Genomic DNA, 17,511 nt, shown 5'->3' with positions numbered 1-17,511 from the left:
AGTTATATACACGGAATCCCATCACAGCGGCATTCATTAGTATTTGAATTCATGAAGTGTGTGGACACGGGGGCCTAGGTGGCCACGTTAGAATCCTGCCTTCCTCCGTGGGGGTCTCCCCATGATGAACCTTATGCCGCAGCCAAATGGAATGAGATGTTGAATCACCTGCCACTGTTGAGATGACCCTTAGCAATTTAATAGTATGTGGAAAAGTACAGTCCCAACACCCTAAATTAGAAACAACTAAAAATCGTTAAGTTCTTTTAAGGGATACATAGTCACGTAACAGAGCACTGTAAGACAGAGAAAGTAGGGAAATGATAGGCCCGGGTTTGGGGGAATCAGGAGGGTTAGATGCAGCTTACTGTAGGGGGCATAGAGCAGGTAAGTGGGTTCATAAATGGTACTGTATTGTTTGAAATAACTGATCTAAAGCAGGACAGATACGGTTCAATGATGGGAACATGTCGTGAAAATGTCATGAAGCCTTACGGTGATTCCGATTCTGCATACCTGAGGTGTGATCAAAATTGAAGGAAAAAAAAAAAAGAATTGTTAAATGAAAGAATATATTATGGAATTAAAAAGCGTGTTCCCTCGGTGGCAGGGGAAGCAGTTGGGTTCCAGAAAGCACCAAAAAGGCAGTGACTTATTTCCAGCCTGGGAAACTTCCAGCATGCAAGCAGAAATTACCATTTGTTAGAAAAGCCTCGTCTGAAAATATCTGTGATGATCAGGTACCACTCTGACCTGCTCAGACCTTGAACTGTCTCAGCCCTGTCTGTTTCCTCTCCTCCTGAACGCCAAACGCCATGGTTCCTGGGCACCAGCATTTAAACAATCCCAAGGGGAAGCCCGGGTGGTTCAGTCGGTTAAGGGCCCAGCTTTTCATTTCCGCTCAGGGCTCAGGTCATGATCTCAGGGTCGTGAGATCGAGACCCTAGTCAGCTCTGAGCTCAGCGCCCAGTCTGCCTGAGACTCCCTCACTCTCCCTCTGCCCCTCCCCTGCTCATGCCCTCTTTCTTTCTCTCCCTCTCTCTCTAATCTTAATTCTTAAGTTTCTCAAGAATTTGTAATTCTTAAATAAAGCTTTAAAAAAAGATTTTCTCTCCTTCTCTCTGTCCCTCTCGTGCTCTCATACGTTCTCTCTCAAAAAAAAAAAAAATTAAAAATTAAACACATCCAAGGCTCTCCCCTGTGGGGGGGGTGGGGAATGAAGCGGGACCCCCCCAACCACCCCCCAAGAAGCAACACTATCTCCTCCCACACTTTCCTGGCAAAAATCTGTTACAAACAAGTCTTCTGCCTTTCCGCCCTCAGGCTACCCACGGCCACCTGGCTTTCCCCCTCCCCACCACATAAAAACCTGCACACCACCAAGTCACCCACCACGGCTAGGCATTTAATTTTCCTGACATTTTGGCACCTTTAGACTGTCAACCACTTCCTCCATGAACCCTTTTCCCTTGGCAGCTGTGGTTTTTCTGTCACCTCCTTGACTGGTCCTTTCCTGTCTCATCGGCCGGTTTTCTTCCTCCACTGTTCCCCAGAGGTTGCGGTTGCTGGTAAATCTGTCCCCACATTCCCAGGTCCTGCTCTCCAGGCTCTCTGGAGTAGCTTGTTGGCACTCAATGTGGCAGTCACTGTTTGTACACAGCTGGTCTCCAAGCCCTCCCCTGTGCTCGCTCTCCCTTGCTCTGGCTGCCTAGAACCAACTACCTTCTGGAAACGTCTTCAGAGCCCTTGTACCTTGAGTCCTCTATAGATGCCTCAAACTGGGCTCACCATTTCCTCCTCCACCCCTGACCCAGCGTCTGCTCCTTCCTTGTTATATACTATATTAGTCAGGGCTGTCCAGAGAAACAGAACCAATGGGATATGAAGAGAGAGAGAGAGATTTGTTTTCAGGAACTAGTTCACATGATTGTGGAGACCAGCAAGCCAGAGACGTAGGGAAGAGTTGACGTTGCAGCTTGTGTCCAAAGTAGTCTGGAGACAGAACTCCTTCTTCCTCAACGGACCTCAAGTCTCTTTTCTTACCACCTTCAAGTGACGGGGTGAGACCCCACCTACGGTATGGAGGGAGGTCAGCTTTACAGCAATATCTAGACTGGCATTAAGCCCAAATCCAGGTACCATGGTCTAGCCAAGTTGCCAGAGGAAATTACTCTCCCTATATAACACTTTGGAAAATGGAACCACTATCTGACTGATACCTAACCCAGGATCCTGGGAATTTGCTCTGGCTGCTTCAGTAACCATAAGTCCTCACCAAGTCCCGCTTACTCATCTTCTGACATATTTCTAACCCATCCCTGCCACAGACGTCCTGGCCCAGGGCCCCAACACATTTGAGCTCCTACCAGAGTCTCAGGCATGCGCTCTGCCCTTCAGGCTTCGCCTTCCTCCAGCCCTCGCTAGACACAGTGAGGAGTGAATTTGCTCATCTGTACATTGGTGCTGATTTCCTGTGCCAGAGTCACCAGCTGCCCCAAAGTCTGATACAAATGTAATCCCATGTTGACTCAGATACCATGAGTGGTGTTATTGGTGTGTGCTTTTCCAGAATGCAGAACGGGTAGTAAAGTTCTGCATGAAACAGGGTACCATCTTTCCTCGATTTACACAACAATTATATTTCTAGAAAATTCAAGTATTTGAAAACTGTACTATCTAAGTCTGCTTGGGCTGCTACAACAAAATACCCTAAACTGGGTAGCTTACACAATGGGTGTTTATTTTTCATGGGCGTGGAGGCCAGAAGTCCAAGATCAATGTGCCGGCCAGTCAGTTTCTGGCGAGAGTCTCTTCTTCTATGAGGGCACGCATCCTATCATGAGGGCTCCGTGATTCCTCACAGTGTTCATTCTGGGGGACACTGAATCTTCCCCAATGAGATCAGGAACCTTGGAGAGCTGCCATACCCAAAGACATAGCCCAGCCAAGGTGCCCGAGGAAACTACCCATCACACACAACACCTTGGAAAATGGTACCACTATCTATTGTTCCCCAGCACTCACCAGGACCGAGGGTCAAGTCCAGGCAGTTCAATAGGCTCTTGTCAGCCTCCTATGAGCTGGCCACTCCCCTAGACGAACAGGGTTTCCTGGGAACACCCTCAGGTCCCCACGGGCATAGCCCTCCCATGGAATGGCTGTGTGACATTGGGAGAGTCAAGGTATGTGAGAAAACAGCGAGGTTGAGGGATTAAAAAAAAAAAAATGAATCCGCATTTGCATAGTAGCTCACTAGATGAGATCCAATAACAGACATGCAAAATGAGTCCTTGCTATAGTATGATCTCAACAGCCTTTAGGAAGCACTTGGTCCATCAGCATGCTCTGGATAAGAAAGCTGCCTCAAATGCCCTCACTTCCTTTTGTCTTTCCTTTCAAGCCCTGGTGGCATCCATTTCTCAAGCAAGTTTGGGGGATGGTCTGGGCTCCACAGGACTGCAGTTGCCCCAGGACCCTGGTACCTCACTCATAAAGAGCCTGGTAGCGTGAAGAAAGGACAGAGCCAAGCCCTAGAGAATGATTCTAGCCTAAGAAGAGAGTAAAAGAGGAAGGAAATGACTCATTCTGAGAACTGGAGGTGGGGAATGAAAAGTCATGTGCATATGGCTTAGTCTCTGAGCTGAGGTTGGGTGTGAAGGAGGCAGGGCCTCTTTGTCACAGAGGGCCAGAAAATGCCAGGACGCTAAGGCTGCAACACCCTGAACCATTAGCTGAGAGATTTTGCACCTGAGCCGGAAGCAGCAGTGCCCTGTTTCTTTCCACTTGCCTGGGTTGCAGGAGACAGCTGTATGCATAAAGAGAGAAACGAAGTGTGGTCAAACCATGGTTTAGGGTTTCAGTCAGAGTTTCAGGGGGGGTGGTGTGGGGTGGATTGGCCCTCACTGTCCTCACACATGCAAGTCCTCACACATGCAAGTCTGAGCAAGAGCTCGTGGCTTATAATGGGCACAGCCATCACCAACCTCAGCCTGGACCTGTCAAGAGGAAGCTAGAGCTGAACACTTGGCCTCAGAAATAACCTTGGCTAATGACACATTCATGCCTGAATTGAGACCAGATCCTGCTCTCTGGGCTTCCAATTTGGTCTTCTTTCCAGTGACCACCGGAAGAGTAGAAAGGTATAGGAGTATGGACCTTACGAAGGGAAGGATCGAACTCAGTACGACTCTCTCTGGCCCAGAGAAGTGGCTTCACTGGGTCACCTCTCATCATGAAACCTTTGTTCTCTGAGGGTGTTTCACATCTAGAATGTTCTTTCTACATAAAACTCCTTTATGAACCTTTCTGCTTATCGCATTAGCGGAAGTTGTCACATACTTCCTACAAAAAGCCACATACTTCCTGTCAGATAAACTCTTACCTTCTGCCTTCAAATCTGCCCACTCTTTCTGCCTTTCCTTTTCCTGTTACAAAGGGGAAAAGGTCCCTGCTCCTACCTAACACTAGCCCCCTCGGTGTTCTGCATTTGCCTCCCCTCTCAACAACTTCACTCTTGCCTTTATCTCCTCTTTTCCTCATTATCAATCTATCACTCTAAAGGATCTTCTTCAATAGACTATGAACATGCCTAATAAACTCCCATCTTAAAAATACTCACCCTGGGGCACCTGGGCAGCTCAGTGGTTTAAGCATCCCACTCAAGGGTCATGATCTCATGGGTGGTGGGATGAAGCCCCCCATCGGGCTCTGTGCTCCGTGGGGAGTCTGCTTGAGATTCTCACCCTCTGCGCCTCCCCCCACTTGTATGCGCTCACGCACACACGCTCTCTCTCCCTCTCAAATAAATAAATAAATCTTTAAAAAAAAAAAATACTGACCCTGAGGGCACCTGCGTGGCTCAGTCAGTTAAGTCTGCCTTCGGCTCTGGTCATGATCCCAGGGTTCTGGCATAGACCCCGGGGTTGGTCTCCTTGAGCAGTAGTGAGTCTTTTTTCCCTCTCTTCTGCCCCACCTGCTTGTGCTCGCTCTCTCTCCTTAAATAAATAAATAAAATCTTCAAAAAATAAAAATAAATAGATAATAAATAAATACCCACCCTTTTACCAGAGGGAAGGTGGGTGGGGGGGATGGGTGAAATAGGTGATGGGGATTAGGAGGGCACTTATTATAATGAGGACCAGAAGTTGTCTGGAAATGTTGAATCACTAAATTGTACACCTGAAACTAATATTACACTGTTTGTGAACTAACTGGAATTTAAATGAAAACTTAAAAAAAAAAAAAGAAGAAGTACCCACCCCTTAAAACACTGGCGAGATACAACCACACACCTATCGGAATGACAAAAGTTCCAAACACTGGTACCACCAAATGCTGGCAGGGATATGGAACATTCAGTCCCGTGATGGGACTGCAAAATGGTATACACCCACCGTGGAAGACAGTTTGGTAGTTTCTTACAAAACTAAACATATTCTTAAAATATGATCGAGAGATTGCACTCCTTGATATAAACCCAGTTGATTTGAAAACATGTTTATACAAAAACCTACACTCGAGTGTTTATAGAGGCTTTACTCACAATTGCCAGAACTTGGAAGCAGCTAAGAAGTCCTTCGACAAGCAAATGGATGAGAAAACTGGAATGGGCAGACCATGGACTGTTATTCAACACTGAAAAGAAAGGAGCTCTTGAGTCATGAGAAGGCATGAAAACTTAGAGCATTGCTAAGAGAAATAAACCAATCTGAAAGGGCTAGGGGCTGTATGATCCCCAGTATATGTCATGCTGGATAAAGCAAAACTATGGAGACAGTAAAAAGATAAATGGTTGTCAGGGGTCGAGAGGAGAAAAAGAGGGATGAGTAAGAGCAGCACAGGGTATCATACTCTGTATGGTGGTATAATGGTGAATCCCTGTCCTTATTCATTTGTCAGAACTCATGGAATGCACAACACCAAGAGTAAACCCCTAGTGTGAAAGATGGACTTTAGTAGATAATTACAACTCAATATTGCTCAGTTGTAACAAATGCACCCACACTAATACAAGATGTTTATATCAGAGACTTGAGGAAAGGGTAATATAGGAACACTCTACTTTCTACTCATTTTTTCTGTGAATCTAAAGCTGCTCTTTAAAAAAAAAATCTACTTACTTAAATAAAATAAAATAAAACTATTCACTTGTGTCCCAAGGTCCACCCTGGTTCCTACCTCATTTCTCTGCTCACTTTGAAACCAAAACGTTTTCAAAGCTGCTTTCTCTCTCCTTTCTCACCTGCTGGGATTGTTCACAACCTTGTCTCTCTTTCTCTGTATTCCTCTCTTGGTTTTCTCTTGCTACTAGAAGAAACGTCATGATCTTTGTGGCTAAAGACAATGTACATGTATTACCCTACAGTTTTGGAGGTCAGGAGTCCTAACATCGGACAGGGTTACATTCCTTCTGGAGACTGTAAGGGGAAATCAATTTCCTTGCTTTTTCTAACTTCTGAAGGCCCCCTGCATGCACTGGCTCATGGTTCCACACCTCCATCTTCAAAGTCAGCAGTGCAGCCTCTTCCAAAGTCTGGCCCCTCCGCTGTACTTAAATCTTCTTTCTCTGACTCTGACCCTTCTGCCTTTCTCTTATAGGGATTTTGTGATTACCTGTGGCTCATGCAAATAATCCAGGACCATCTTCCTATCTCAGAACCTTAGTCACATCTGCAAAATCCTTTTTACCATCTAAGGTAATGTAGTCACAGATTCTGGAGATCAGGAAATGGATGGATTGGAGGATGGGCATTATTCAACCTGCTACACTCTCTAACTGGACTCCACTGAGACTGCTGTTGTCAAGAGGTTCCTGACAGTCTCTGAGTTGCAAAGCCCACTGGTCAGGTCACTCCATCTTATTCCATCCATCAGCCACATTCAACAGAGTTGACTGAGAAATTCTCTTCTCTCTGCTGCCATGACATCCAATCTCTTGGTTTTCTCCCATCCAACTGACCACGCATGACAGTTCCCTTGCCTCACTTCTCTCCTGGATGTCTAAACACTGGAAAGTCTCAGTCATCAGCCTCTTCTCCACCTGTTCTCTAGGTGACCCAACACATCTGATGACTTAACATTCCAGCTCTATGCCAATGATGTGCAGTGTCATACTTCCAGCTCATACCTTTCCACCGAAGTCAAAAACTGTAAATCTCACTACCTCTTTCTTTGTTTGTCTTCCACAATTTTTTAAACAATCATCAACTTACAGAAAAGTAAAGCTATGATACAAAGGACTTTTTGCTAAGCCATTTCCTGGTGTCACATCACCCATAAATACTTTCCTGTTTATTTCTTATGAGCAAGGAAACTTCCACAGAACTTACAATACAGACTTCACAATCAGGAAATTCACTTTGTTGAATTAATACCATCTAATCCCCCGCCCCCCCTTCAAGGCCACCAGTCATGTCCTCTCAGTAAAAGGATCCAGTTCAGAGTCACAAGGTGTATTTAGTTGTCAAGTCTCTTTAATCTCCTGCAGCCTTTGAGCTTCATGACTTTGACCATCATGACTTTGGGAGACGACTGGCCAGTTATTTTCTAGAATACCATTGTATTTGGTTATGCTTCTTTGGCAGGAGTGTCACCAATGAGATACTGCTATCTTCTTCCCATTACTCCCAGTTGAATGGTGTGCCATTTTGCTTCATCCCAACATTGAGGATATTCGATTATATCATTTGATTAAGAAGACCTCTGCCAATATTTGCCACTATGGAGTGGCTCCCTGCACTTTTGCAATTAATAAGCATTTTTTGTGGAGAGATGCTTTGAAACTTGGCAAACATCCTGCTCTTTATCAAACCTTCAATCTTTTCAATATAAAATAAGGAAACTACCAGTGAGAACTTGTGATTTCCCTTCTTATTCAGTGTGTCATAACCCATTACTAACATTATTTATTTCGATACTCTCATTGTCCTGATTGGACCAGTCCTTTTAAATTGCCCTTATCATTCTTAGAGAACTGCCTTGCTTTCCTGAATAAGAATAAGACCTACCTTATGCTTTCCCCCTTACCACACCCTGGAATCAGTCATTTCTCCAAGAAACCGAGCTTCTTTAACCAGATAATTATATTCAGAATCAAAGACTCGGGAACCAGGTATGCCTATCACTCTTAGAATGTCACCAGGCCCCTCTGAAGGCAGAGCTAGGGAGGAAAATACACACATACGTGCATACATATATACCTTAGAGGGCAGAGTTAAAGGGAAAAAATATGTAACTATTTTATAATAATACATATTTATATTATATATAAAATATACATTCACACATATATTAATATTATATAAAAGTATGTACATTCACATGTGTGCATTTATATCTATATATGTATTTTATATATTATAATATTTACGGTAGTTATGCACAACATCTAATTATTTAATATATTATATTATTATATCTCTTTATAGTCTACATGTCTATCTATCTTTCTTTCTATGAGTCTATTTTTTTAGAGAAAACCGAAAGTTCACTTTAACACCTCCAATTCCAGTCCAACACCACAAAGTTGGTTCTAGTTTCTCCCTCTCGATACTTATAACATCTTGGGACATCTGGGTGGCTCAGTCAGTTAAGCATCTACCGTCAGCTCAGGTCATGATGCCAGGGTCCTGGGATCGAGTCCCATATTAGGCTCCTCCTGCTCTGTGGGGATTCTGCTTCTCCCTCTCCCTCTGCCTGCAACTCCCCCTGCTTGTACTCACTTTCTCTCTCTCTCTTTATAAATAAACTAAAAAAGAAGAAGAAGAAGAAGAAGAAGAAGGGGAGGAAGAAGAAGAAGGAGGAGGAGGAGGAGGAGGAGGAGGAGGAGGAGGAGGAGGAGAAGGAGAAGAAGAAGAAGAAGAAGAAGAAGAAGAAGAAGAAGAAGAAGAAGAAGAAGAAGAAGAAGAAGAAGAAGAAGGAGAAGAAGAAAGGAAACTTGTAACTTCTTTCTCCAACAATGAAAGAGTGTGATTGTTCTCCCCCAATCTCTGATCTCCCCTGCCACTGCCTTCACACCATGGATGCCTCCTCAACCCAACTGGGCCCCAAGACCCCACTCCAGCCTGGCCCCAGGAAAATTTCTTCTTTACCCCTTTGGTGCTTCCTACTGCCCCCGACCCCAGTGTGAATGTAACCCTCATTCTCTGGCATGCTCTGACACCTCATACAAGATTGCCCCCATATCTGTCCCCTGACCCTGTTTAGAATCTGACACCCTTGATGGCTCTCCATGGCTCCCCTATCCCTCACCGGCATGGCCCCGGTCTTGCTTTGCCCTACCTAACAGCTTTAGGACTCTATCTGCCTGGATATCAGTAGGCCTCTCAAATGTAACACTTCAAAACAGAATGGTGGATTTCCGTCCTCTACCCCTGACCATCTCTCTCTCTTCCAAGTCGATTCATGATCCCACTAGCCAGGTGCCCCTTGTCCCAGCCCTCAATGTGGTCATCCATGACTCCATGCTAGACTGGCTCTTCCCTTTCCTTCTTTGGCTGATTCCTGCCCTGTGGGCTTTTGGACTTAGCTCTTCTTCCAGCCTGGCTCTCTTGGAACTCTTGGCCTCAGACTTGCCATTGTCTAGCTCTCAGCCTACATGTCCTGAGCTGAGGGAATCCCTCCCAGACCAGCTTGTGCCAAGGAGCTCTCCCAGGCACCCTCCAGCTTACCACCTGTTGCTTTCTCCTTATGTCCCTCTGAAATGATCTCGTTTGCTAATGGTTCATGGCTGCACAACTGCCCCCGATCCGCTAGTATAGAAGCCCCACCGGAGAGCAGAAACTTGGCCTGTGTCAGATACAGCACTAGCTCCAAAACACAGAACAGTACTTGGCATGGGTGGATGCCCAATAAATCCTCTGTTAACAATGCAAGATTGTTAACATCTTGCATTAACGTGATATACCTGTTACAACTGATGAACCCATGGATAACTAAAGTCTGTGGTTTACATTAGGATTCCCTCCTTGGGTTCTGCAGTTCTGTGGATTTTGACAAACATATAAGGGTCATGTATCCACCATTACCGTATCATAAGATAGTTTGATCTCCCTGAAAATCCTCTATAATCCACTTATTCATCCCAAGCCCCTTCATACACTAGAAACCACTGATCTTTTTACTCTGTCTACCCTTTTGCTTTTTCCAGAATGTCAGGTCATTAAAATCACAGAGTATGTAGTCTTTTCAGGCTGACTTCTTTTAATTTTTGATTCCTCCATGACTTTTTGTGTCTTAGTAGAGCGTTTCTTTTTATTACTGAATAATATCTCACTGTATGGATGTGCCAGTTCGTGAATACATTCACCTGTTGAAGGAAATCTTGGTTGCTTCCAGATTTGGGCAATTACAAATAAAGCTGCCCGAGGTTTTTGGGTGAATACAAGCTTTCAACTCATTGCAGCAAGCGCATGGTTGGTGGGTCCTATGGAAAGAGTATTTCTAGCTTTGTAAGCAACTGTCAAACTGTCTTCCAAAGTGGTTAGACTATTATGCATTTCCATCAACAAGGAATGAGAGTACCACTGCTCCACATCTTCACCAGCATTTGGTGTTGTCAGTGTTTGGGATCTTAGCCATTCCAATAGGAACACAGCAGTACTTCACTGTTTTAATTTACAATGCATTGGTAGCCTATGATTTTGAACATTTTACATGCTTACTTGTCCTCTGTATATCTTTTTTGGGTGAGGTGTCTGTTCAGATCTTTCATTCACTTCTTAATTCAATTGTCTTCTTATTAATTGAGCTTTGAGAGTTCTTCGTTCTTTCAGACACAAGTCCTTTAAGATACGTTTGGCAAATATTTTCTCCTAGTCTGTACCTGGTCTCTTCATTATCTTACTAGTGTCTTTCACAGTGCAGAAGTTTTTATTTGAATGAAGTCCAACTTATCGATCTTTTCTTTCTCGGATTGTGTCTTTGGTCTAAAAGCCACTAAAAGTCTAAAAGTCTAGACTAGTGCAAAGTCTAACTAGTTTAGTTTGCATTTTACATATATAGGTCTGTGATCAACTGAGTTAATTTTTGTGAAAGGTGCAAGGTCTGTATCTAGCTTCTATTTTCTTTTCTTTTCCTTCCCTTTCCTTTTCTTTTTTTATTTTTTGTTTTGTTTTGTTCTGTGTACTCACTCGTGTCAGCACCATCTGTTGGAAAGACTACCCTTTCTCCACCAAACAGTCTCTGCTGCTTTGGCAAAGGTCATGAGACTGTATTTGTGTGGGTCTATTTCTGGACTCTTTATGCTCTTTCTTTGATCAACTTGTCTATTTTTTCACCAATACCACACTGTCTTGATTATAGTAATTTTATATTAAGCCTTGAAGTCAGTTAGTTTTAGTCTTCTGAATTCGTTCTCCTTTTGTTGGCTAGCTGGGTCTTTTGCCTTTGCACATAAACTTGAATATCACTTTATTGATATCCACAAAATAACCTGCTGAGATTTTGATTAGGATTGCTTTGAATATAAACCCAATAGGGAAGAATTAACATTTTAACAAAATGATTCTTCCTATCCATGAATATGGAAATCTCTTTATTTAGATTTTTTAAAATTACATCAAAATTTTATAGTTTTCCTTATGCATATCCTCTACTTATTTTGTTAGATTTATACCTAAGTATTTAAGCTGGGGATGCTAATATAAATGGTACTATGCTTTTAATTTCAAATTCCAACTGTTCATTGTATATAGGAAAGCAATGGACTTTTGTATATTAACCTAATATCCTGTAGCCTTGTTATAATCCCTTACTGCTCTCAGGAGGGTTTTTTGGTTTGTTTTGGTGGGTTTTGGGGTCAATTCTTTGTGATTTCGTACATAATCATGCCATCTGCAAACGACATTTTATTTCTCCCTTCCCAATCTGTACATCTTCTACTCCCATATTCATAGGACTTCTAGTGCAATATTGAATAGGAGGGAGAAGAGGAGACGTTCTTGTCTTGATCCTGATCAGGGGAGAATGCATTCAGTTTTTATTATAATGGCTGTGAACTTTTTGGTAGATATTCTTTATTCTGAGTTTGATAGGAGTTTTTGTCAGGAATGAATTTTGGATTTTGTTAAATGTTTTTTCTGCATCTACTGATGTACTCATGTGATTATTCTTTTTCAGCCTGTTGATCAATATTCATTGATTTTTGAAGGTTGAACAAGCTTTGCCTAACTAGGATAAATCTCCTTGGTCGTGGTCTATAATTCTTTTGATACACGGTGGGACTTGATTTGCTAATATTCTGTTGAGAATTTGTACTTTTATATTTATGAAAGTTATTGGTCCACAGTTTCCTTTTCTTGTATTGTTTTTATTTAGTTTTGGTATTAGGGTGGGTAATGCTGGCCTCACAGAATAAGTTAGGGAGTATTCCCTCTACTTCACTTATCTGGAAGAGATCGAAGGAAATTGTTGTCTTTTTTTCCTTAACTATTTCATAAAATGCACAGTGAAATCATGTGGGCCTGGTGCCTTCGTTCCAGAAGATTATCAATTGTTAATTCAATTTCTTTAATAGCTATAGAATGATCTCAATTATCTATTTCTCCTTGTGCGACTTTTGGTAGATTGTGTCTTTCAAAAAATTGGTCCATTTCATTGAAGTTACCAGATTTATGGGCACAGCAAATTATTCATAATATTCCTGTATTATCCTCTTAATATCCATTAGATTAGTAGTGATGGCACCTCTCTCATTTCCAATAATAATAATCAGTGTCTTGTTGCTTTTTTTTCTTGTTTAGTCCAGCTAGAAGTTTATCAGTTTCATTTATTTTTTCAAAGAGCCAGTTTTGGTTTTGTTGATTTTCTTTACTGATTTCCTATTTTCAGTTTCATTGATCTCATCCCTGTATTTATTTATTCTTTCATTTCTACTTGCTTAAGTTTATGTTGCTCTTCTTTCTCTGGCTTCCTAAGGTAGAAGCTTAAATTATAGATTGGATATTATTCTTCAATACATATTTTTTAATGTTATAAATTTTCCTCTAAACACCCACAAATTTTGGTAAGTTGCATTTTCACTTTCATTTAGCTAAAATTTTTAAAAATATCTCCTAAGGCTTCTTCCTTGGCCCCTGTATTATTTAGAAGTGTGTTGTTTAATCTTCAAGTATTTGAAGGTTTCCCGCAATCTTTCTATTACTGATTTCTAGTTTAATTTCACTGTGACCTGACAGCATATTCTGTGTGATTTCCATTTTTTCAAGTTTGCTAAGGTGTATTTTATGGCCCACAAAGTGGTCTATTTTGGCAAACGTTCCATGTGAGATAAAGAAGAATGTATATTCTGCTGTTGTTGGATGAAATACTCTATCAATGGCAGTTAGATCCAGTTGATTTGTGGTGTTCCTAAGCTCAACTCTATCCCTACTGATTCTCTGAGTGCTGGATCTGTCAATTACTGCTAAAGGGGTACTGAAGCCTCTATAATCATGAATTTGTCTATTTCTTGTTGCAATTCTATCAGATTTTGCCTCATGTACTTTGACACTTTGTTGTTAGACATTCACATCCTAAAGATTATTATATTTTCTTAGAGAATTAATCCCTTTATCATCATGTAATGCTCTCTTTATCCCTGATAATTTTCTTTGTTCAGAAATCTACTGGTCTGAAATTGACACAGCTACACCTTTCAAAGGAAATCAAACTTTCCTTTGATTAATGTTAGCATGTCATTTATTGTTATGTATGTCATATAATATGTATGTCATATAATGTTAGCATGTCACATATTCCCCCAATCCTTTATATTTAATCTAAATGTGTCTTATATTTAAAGGAGACTTCGTCTGGATAACATGTAGCTCGGTCTTACTTTTTAACCCACTCTGTCAGTCATAAAAATCTACCATATTTGTAATGGCTTTGAATTCATTGCACTTGTTCTTTGCGTCTTTTTTTAATCTTCTACTCTTTTCTGGGTAGTCTTCTAGGTTTGTTTTTGTTTTTGTTTTTGTTTTAAGATTTTATTTATTTATTTGACAGACAGAGATCACAACTAGGCAGAGAGACAGGCAGAGAGAAGGGAGAAGCAGGCTTCCTGCTGAGCAGAGAACCCGATGCGGGGCTCCATCCCAGGACCCTGGGATCATGACGTGAGCTGAAGACAGAGGCCCCAACACTGAGCCACCCAGGCACCCCTAGTCTTCTAGTTTTAATTGTCTTATATAATTCCATTTTCTTTCCCTGGTGAGTATATCACTTACACTTCTTTTAAACATAGCTGGCGTGGTTGCCCTAGAGTTTTCAATATGCATTTACAACTAATCTAAATCCACTTTCAGATAACACTAGACCACTTCATAAGTAATGTAGGTACCGTTTCACAATATATTCCCAATTCCTCCCTCCCACCCCTTACAACCTTACTATTATATATTTCATTTATCTATAAGCTATAATCATCCAGTACAATGCTGCTATTCTTATTTTGAACAGTAATCTATTAGATCAATTTAGAATAAGAAAAATAAATTATTTTATCTTACTTTTAGTGATTCCTTCTCTAACACTCTTCCAATTCTCATATAGGAAAAGTTTCCAAACTATATTAACTTTTTTTCTTTCTGAAGAACTTCTAACATTCCTTTCAAGGCAGGTATACTGGTGGCAAAATCCTTCCATTTTTGTCTGCCTGAGAAAGTCTTTATATCCTTCTTTATTGTTAGAAGGATAGTTTTGCTGGATATAGAATTTTAGGTTGCTGGGTGGTTGTTGTTGTTTTTTAAATTTTGTATCACTGTCTTCTTGCTTGCAGTTTCTGAAGCAAAATAAGATGGAAATCTTATCCTTGCTCCTCTATAAGGTAAGATGTTTCATACTTATGGATTCTTTCAAGGTTTTCTTTTTCTCTTTGACTTTCTCTGGTTTGAATATGAAATGCCAAGGTATAGATTTTTTGGTATTTATTTTTACTAATCTCTGAGCTTCCTGGATCTATGGTTTGGTGTCTCATTAATTTTAAAAAATTCTCAGCCATTATTATTTCAAATATTTCTTCTGCTCCTTTCTCTCTTTCTTCTCCTTCTAATAGTCCTACTATATATATGCTATACCTTTTGTAATTGTCCCACAGTTCTTGGATAGCCTGTTCCTATTTATTTATTTATTTATTTATTTATTTATGTTTACTTTATCATTTGGGACGTTTCTGATGACATATCTTCACACTCACTGATTCTTTCCTTGGCTGTGTCCAGTCTGCTGATGAGCTCATCCAAAGTATTCTTCATTTCTGTTAGTGTTATGTTTTGTTTTGGTTAAATTTCTAGCATTTCCCTTCAATTCTTTCTTAGGATTTTTGTCTCTCTCCTTACATCACTCGTCTGTTCTTTCTTGTTGTCCACATCTCTGTTAAAGCCTGAGGAGTTATGTCTCTTCCCAAACACCAACCCAGTCTAGCACCGGCTGGTGTCCTAGAAGTCAGTTCTATTCTGACACTGACTACACAGAATCAGCACCAGACTTCCACAGGTTCAAAGCTCAGTCCTGCAAGACCACCCTCATTTCAGATACCAGCCACAAGAACGGAGCCCCCAGTTTACCCACAATTCTCTCTGACTTGGCTACAGAGTCAGGGGTTTCCATGACCACCCCCTCAGGTTTGGTCATTTAGTAAAATGACTCACAGAACACATCAAAGTGCTTTCCTTATTGTTACTGGTTTATTATAAAGGCCACACCCCAGGAACAGCCAAGGAGAAGAATGCATAGGGCAAGGTATGGGGGACGGGGTTGGGGGGCAGGGGAAGACACAGACCTTCCATGCCCTCAGCAAGTTGTTCACTCTTCCGATTCCTTGCCAACCCAGAAGCTCTCTAAAACCTGTCACTGATGGGCTATGGTGGAGGTTTCATCATGTAAGAATGATGATTATTAACGCAATCTTCAGCCCTTCTCCCTTCCTCAGAGGTTGCGGGGGCTGAGTTGAAAGTTCCAGACTTCATTTGTGACAAGGCTTGGTCTTTCTGGTGACCCATCCTAAAACTACCTTGGGCCTCTTAGTGTCACTTCAGTGGAACAAACACATTCCTCTCACCCTACCACTCAGGAAATTATAAGGGATTTAGGGTCTGGGATTAAAAATAAAGATCAAATATCTTTCTATGATAATAAAGAACCCTTACTATATTAATCACATGGCTTTTAAATTCCTAGTTTCATCATTCCCAATTCCCTGCCACATCTTAGCCTTGTTCTCAAACTTATTTTGCTTCTTCAGATTGTGTTTTTTCCTGGCCTTTTAGCAAGCTTTGTACTTTTCACTGAAAGCCAGACAGGATGAATCAGATAACAGGAGCTGACCTAAATAACCCTTTTAGTGTGAGATGCTATGTTTACCTGGCTGAAAATCTGTGTTTGACGTTTTCTGTACTTGTCAGAGAATTTTATTTGATCTAGTGTCTTCATTTTTGCCTCCCCTGTGGTTTTTGGGTTTCCCTAGAAACTCCCTCTTAAATAGAGTTGTAATCTACTGTTACTGTTCTAGAGTTGTGTGGATGTGGTGGTGACATACTGTGAAGGGGAAACATTCCATGATACTATGATTAAATCTCAAGGCTTGTTTTCCTTTCTGATGGGTCTGAGACTGGACTGTGACCTACAGAGGAGTTTCTTGGAATCCCTACCCCTTTATTTTCTCTCCTATGATGATAGACAGGAAGGTTCAAGGGGACTGAGCTGTCTAATTCCTCTTGAGCAGGATCAGATTGGGTTCTGGTAGAATGACTGGTTCCCTTTGAAGGCAGGCTTTCATACAGAACATTCTGGGTGTATTCCAAAATGGTTAGTCTCTTCCTCCCAAACAGGAGAGGAATTTCATGTTCACCAGGAGAAGCTGGCAGAGCACCTGGTGGAAAGATCAAGAAACCGGAGGACCCCACTAAGACTAGGCTCCCAGGAGTTTTTAATTCTCGAGTTAGTCCATGCTCAGTCTTCAGCAGTGAGTCGAAAGCAGTTTAAGTTTTCTTAAGGTTTCAGAGATTTCCACTCCCTGTACACTGATTGTCTACATCAGCCTGTCTCTCCAGTTTCAGGCTACAATTTTCCCTGGGACCCCTATTCACTGGTGGACCTAAGGAGAGATTTTCAGTTGGTTCAGAATTTCTCTTGTGGGACATGGAGTAACAATTTCTAAGCTCCTGACATCGTGGAACATACTGTGTTTATTTTTTAAAATCTTTTCCCTCATCATGCAAGTAAAAATACTTAGAAATTTGGAAAGTAAAAAAGAAGAAAATAAAAATCACCTCTGATAACCCAATCTGCAATTAATCCTTGTTATCATTTTAATCTATTTCTATCTGTTGTATTTCCATTTGCATCCTTCGTTTTATTTACTTATATAAAAGGATGCATACAACTACTGAGTATTTACCCTAAAGATACTTCGCAGTGATCCGAAGGGGTGCATGCACCCAAATATTTATAGCAGCAATGACCACAATAGGCAAACTATGGAAAGAATCTAGATGTCCATCAACAGATGAATGAATAAAGAAGATGTGAGAT

Source organism: Mustela putorius, unplaced genomic scaffold, assembly GCF_011764305.1.
Source record: "Mustela putorius furo isolate JIRA1106 unplaced genomic scaffold, ASM1176430v1.1 tig00000832_pilon_pilon_pilon, whole genome shotgun sequence".
Classification (NCBI taxonomy): domain Eukaryota; kingdom Metazoa; phylum Chordata; class Mammalia; order Carnivora; family Mustelidae; genus Mustela; species Mustela putorius.
This window is presented reverse-complemented; position numbering follows the sequence as displayed.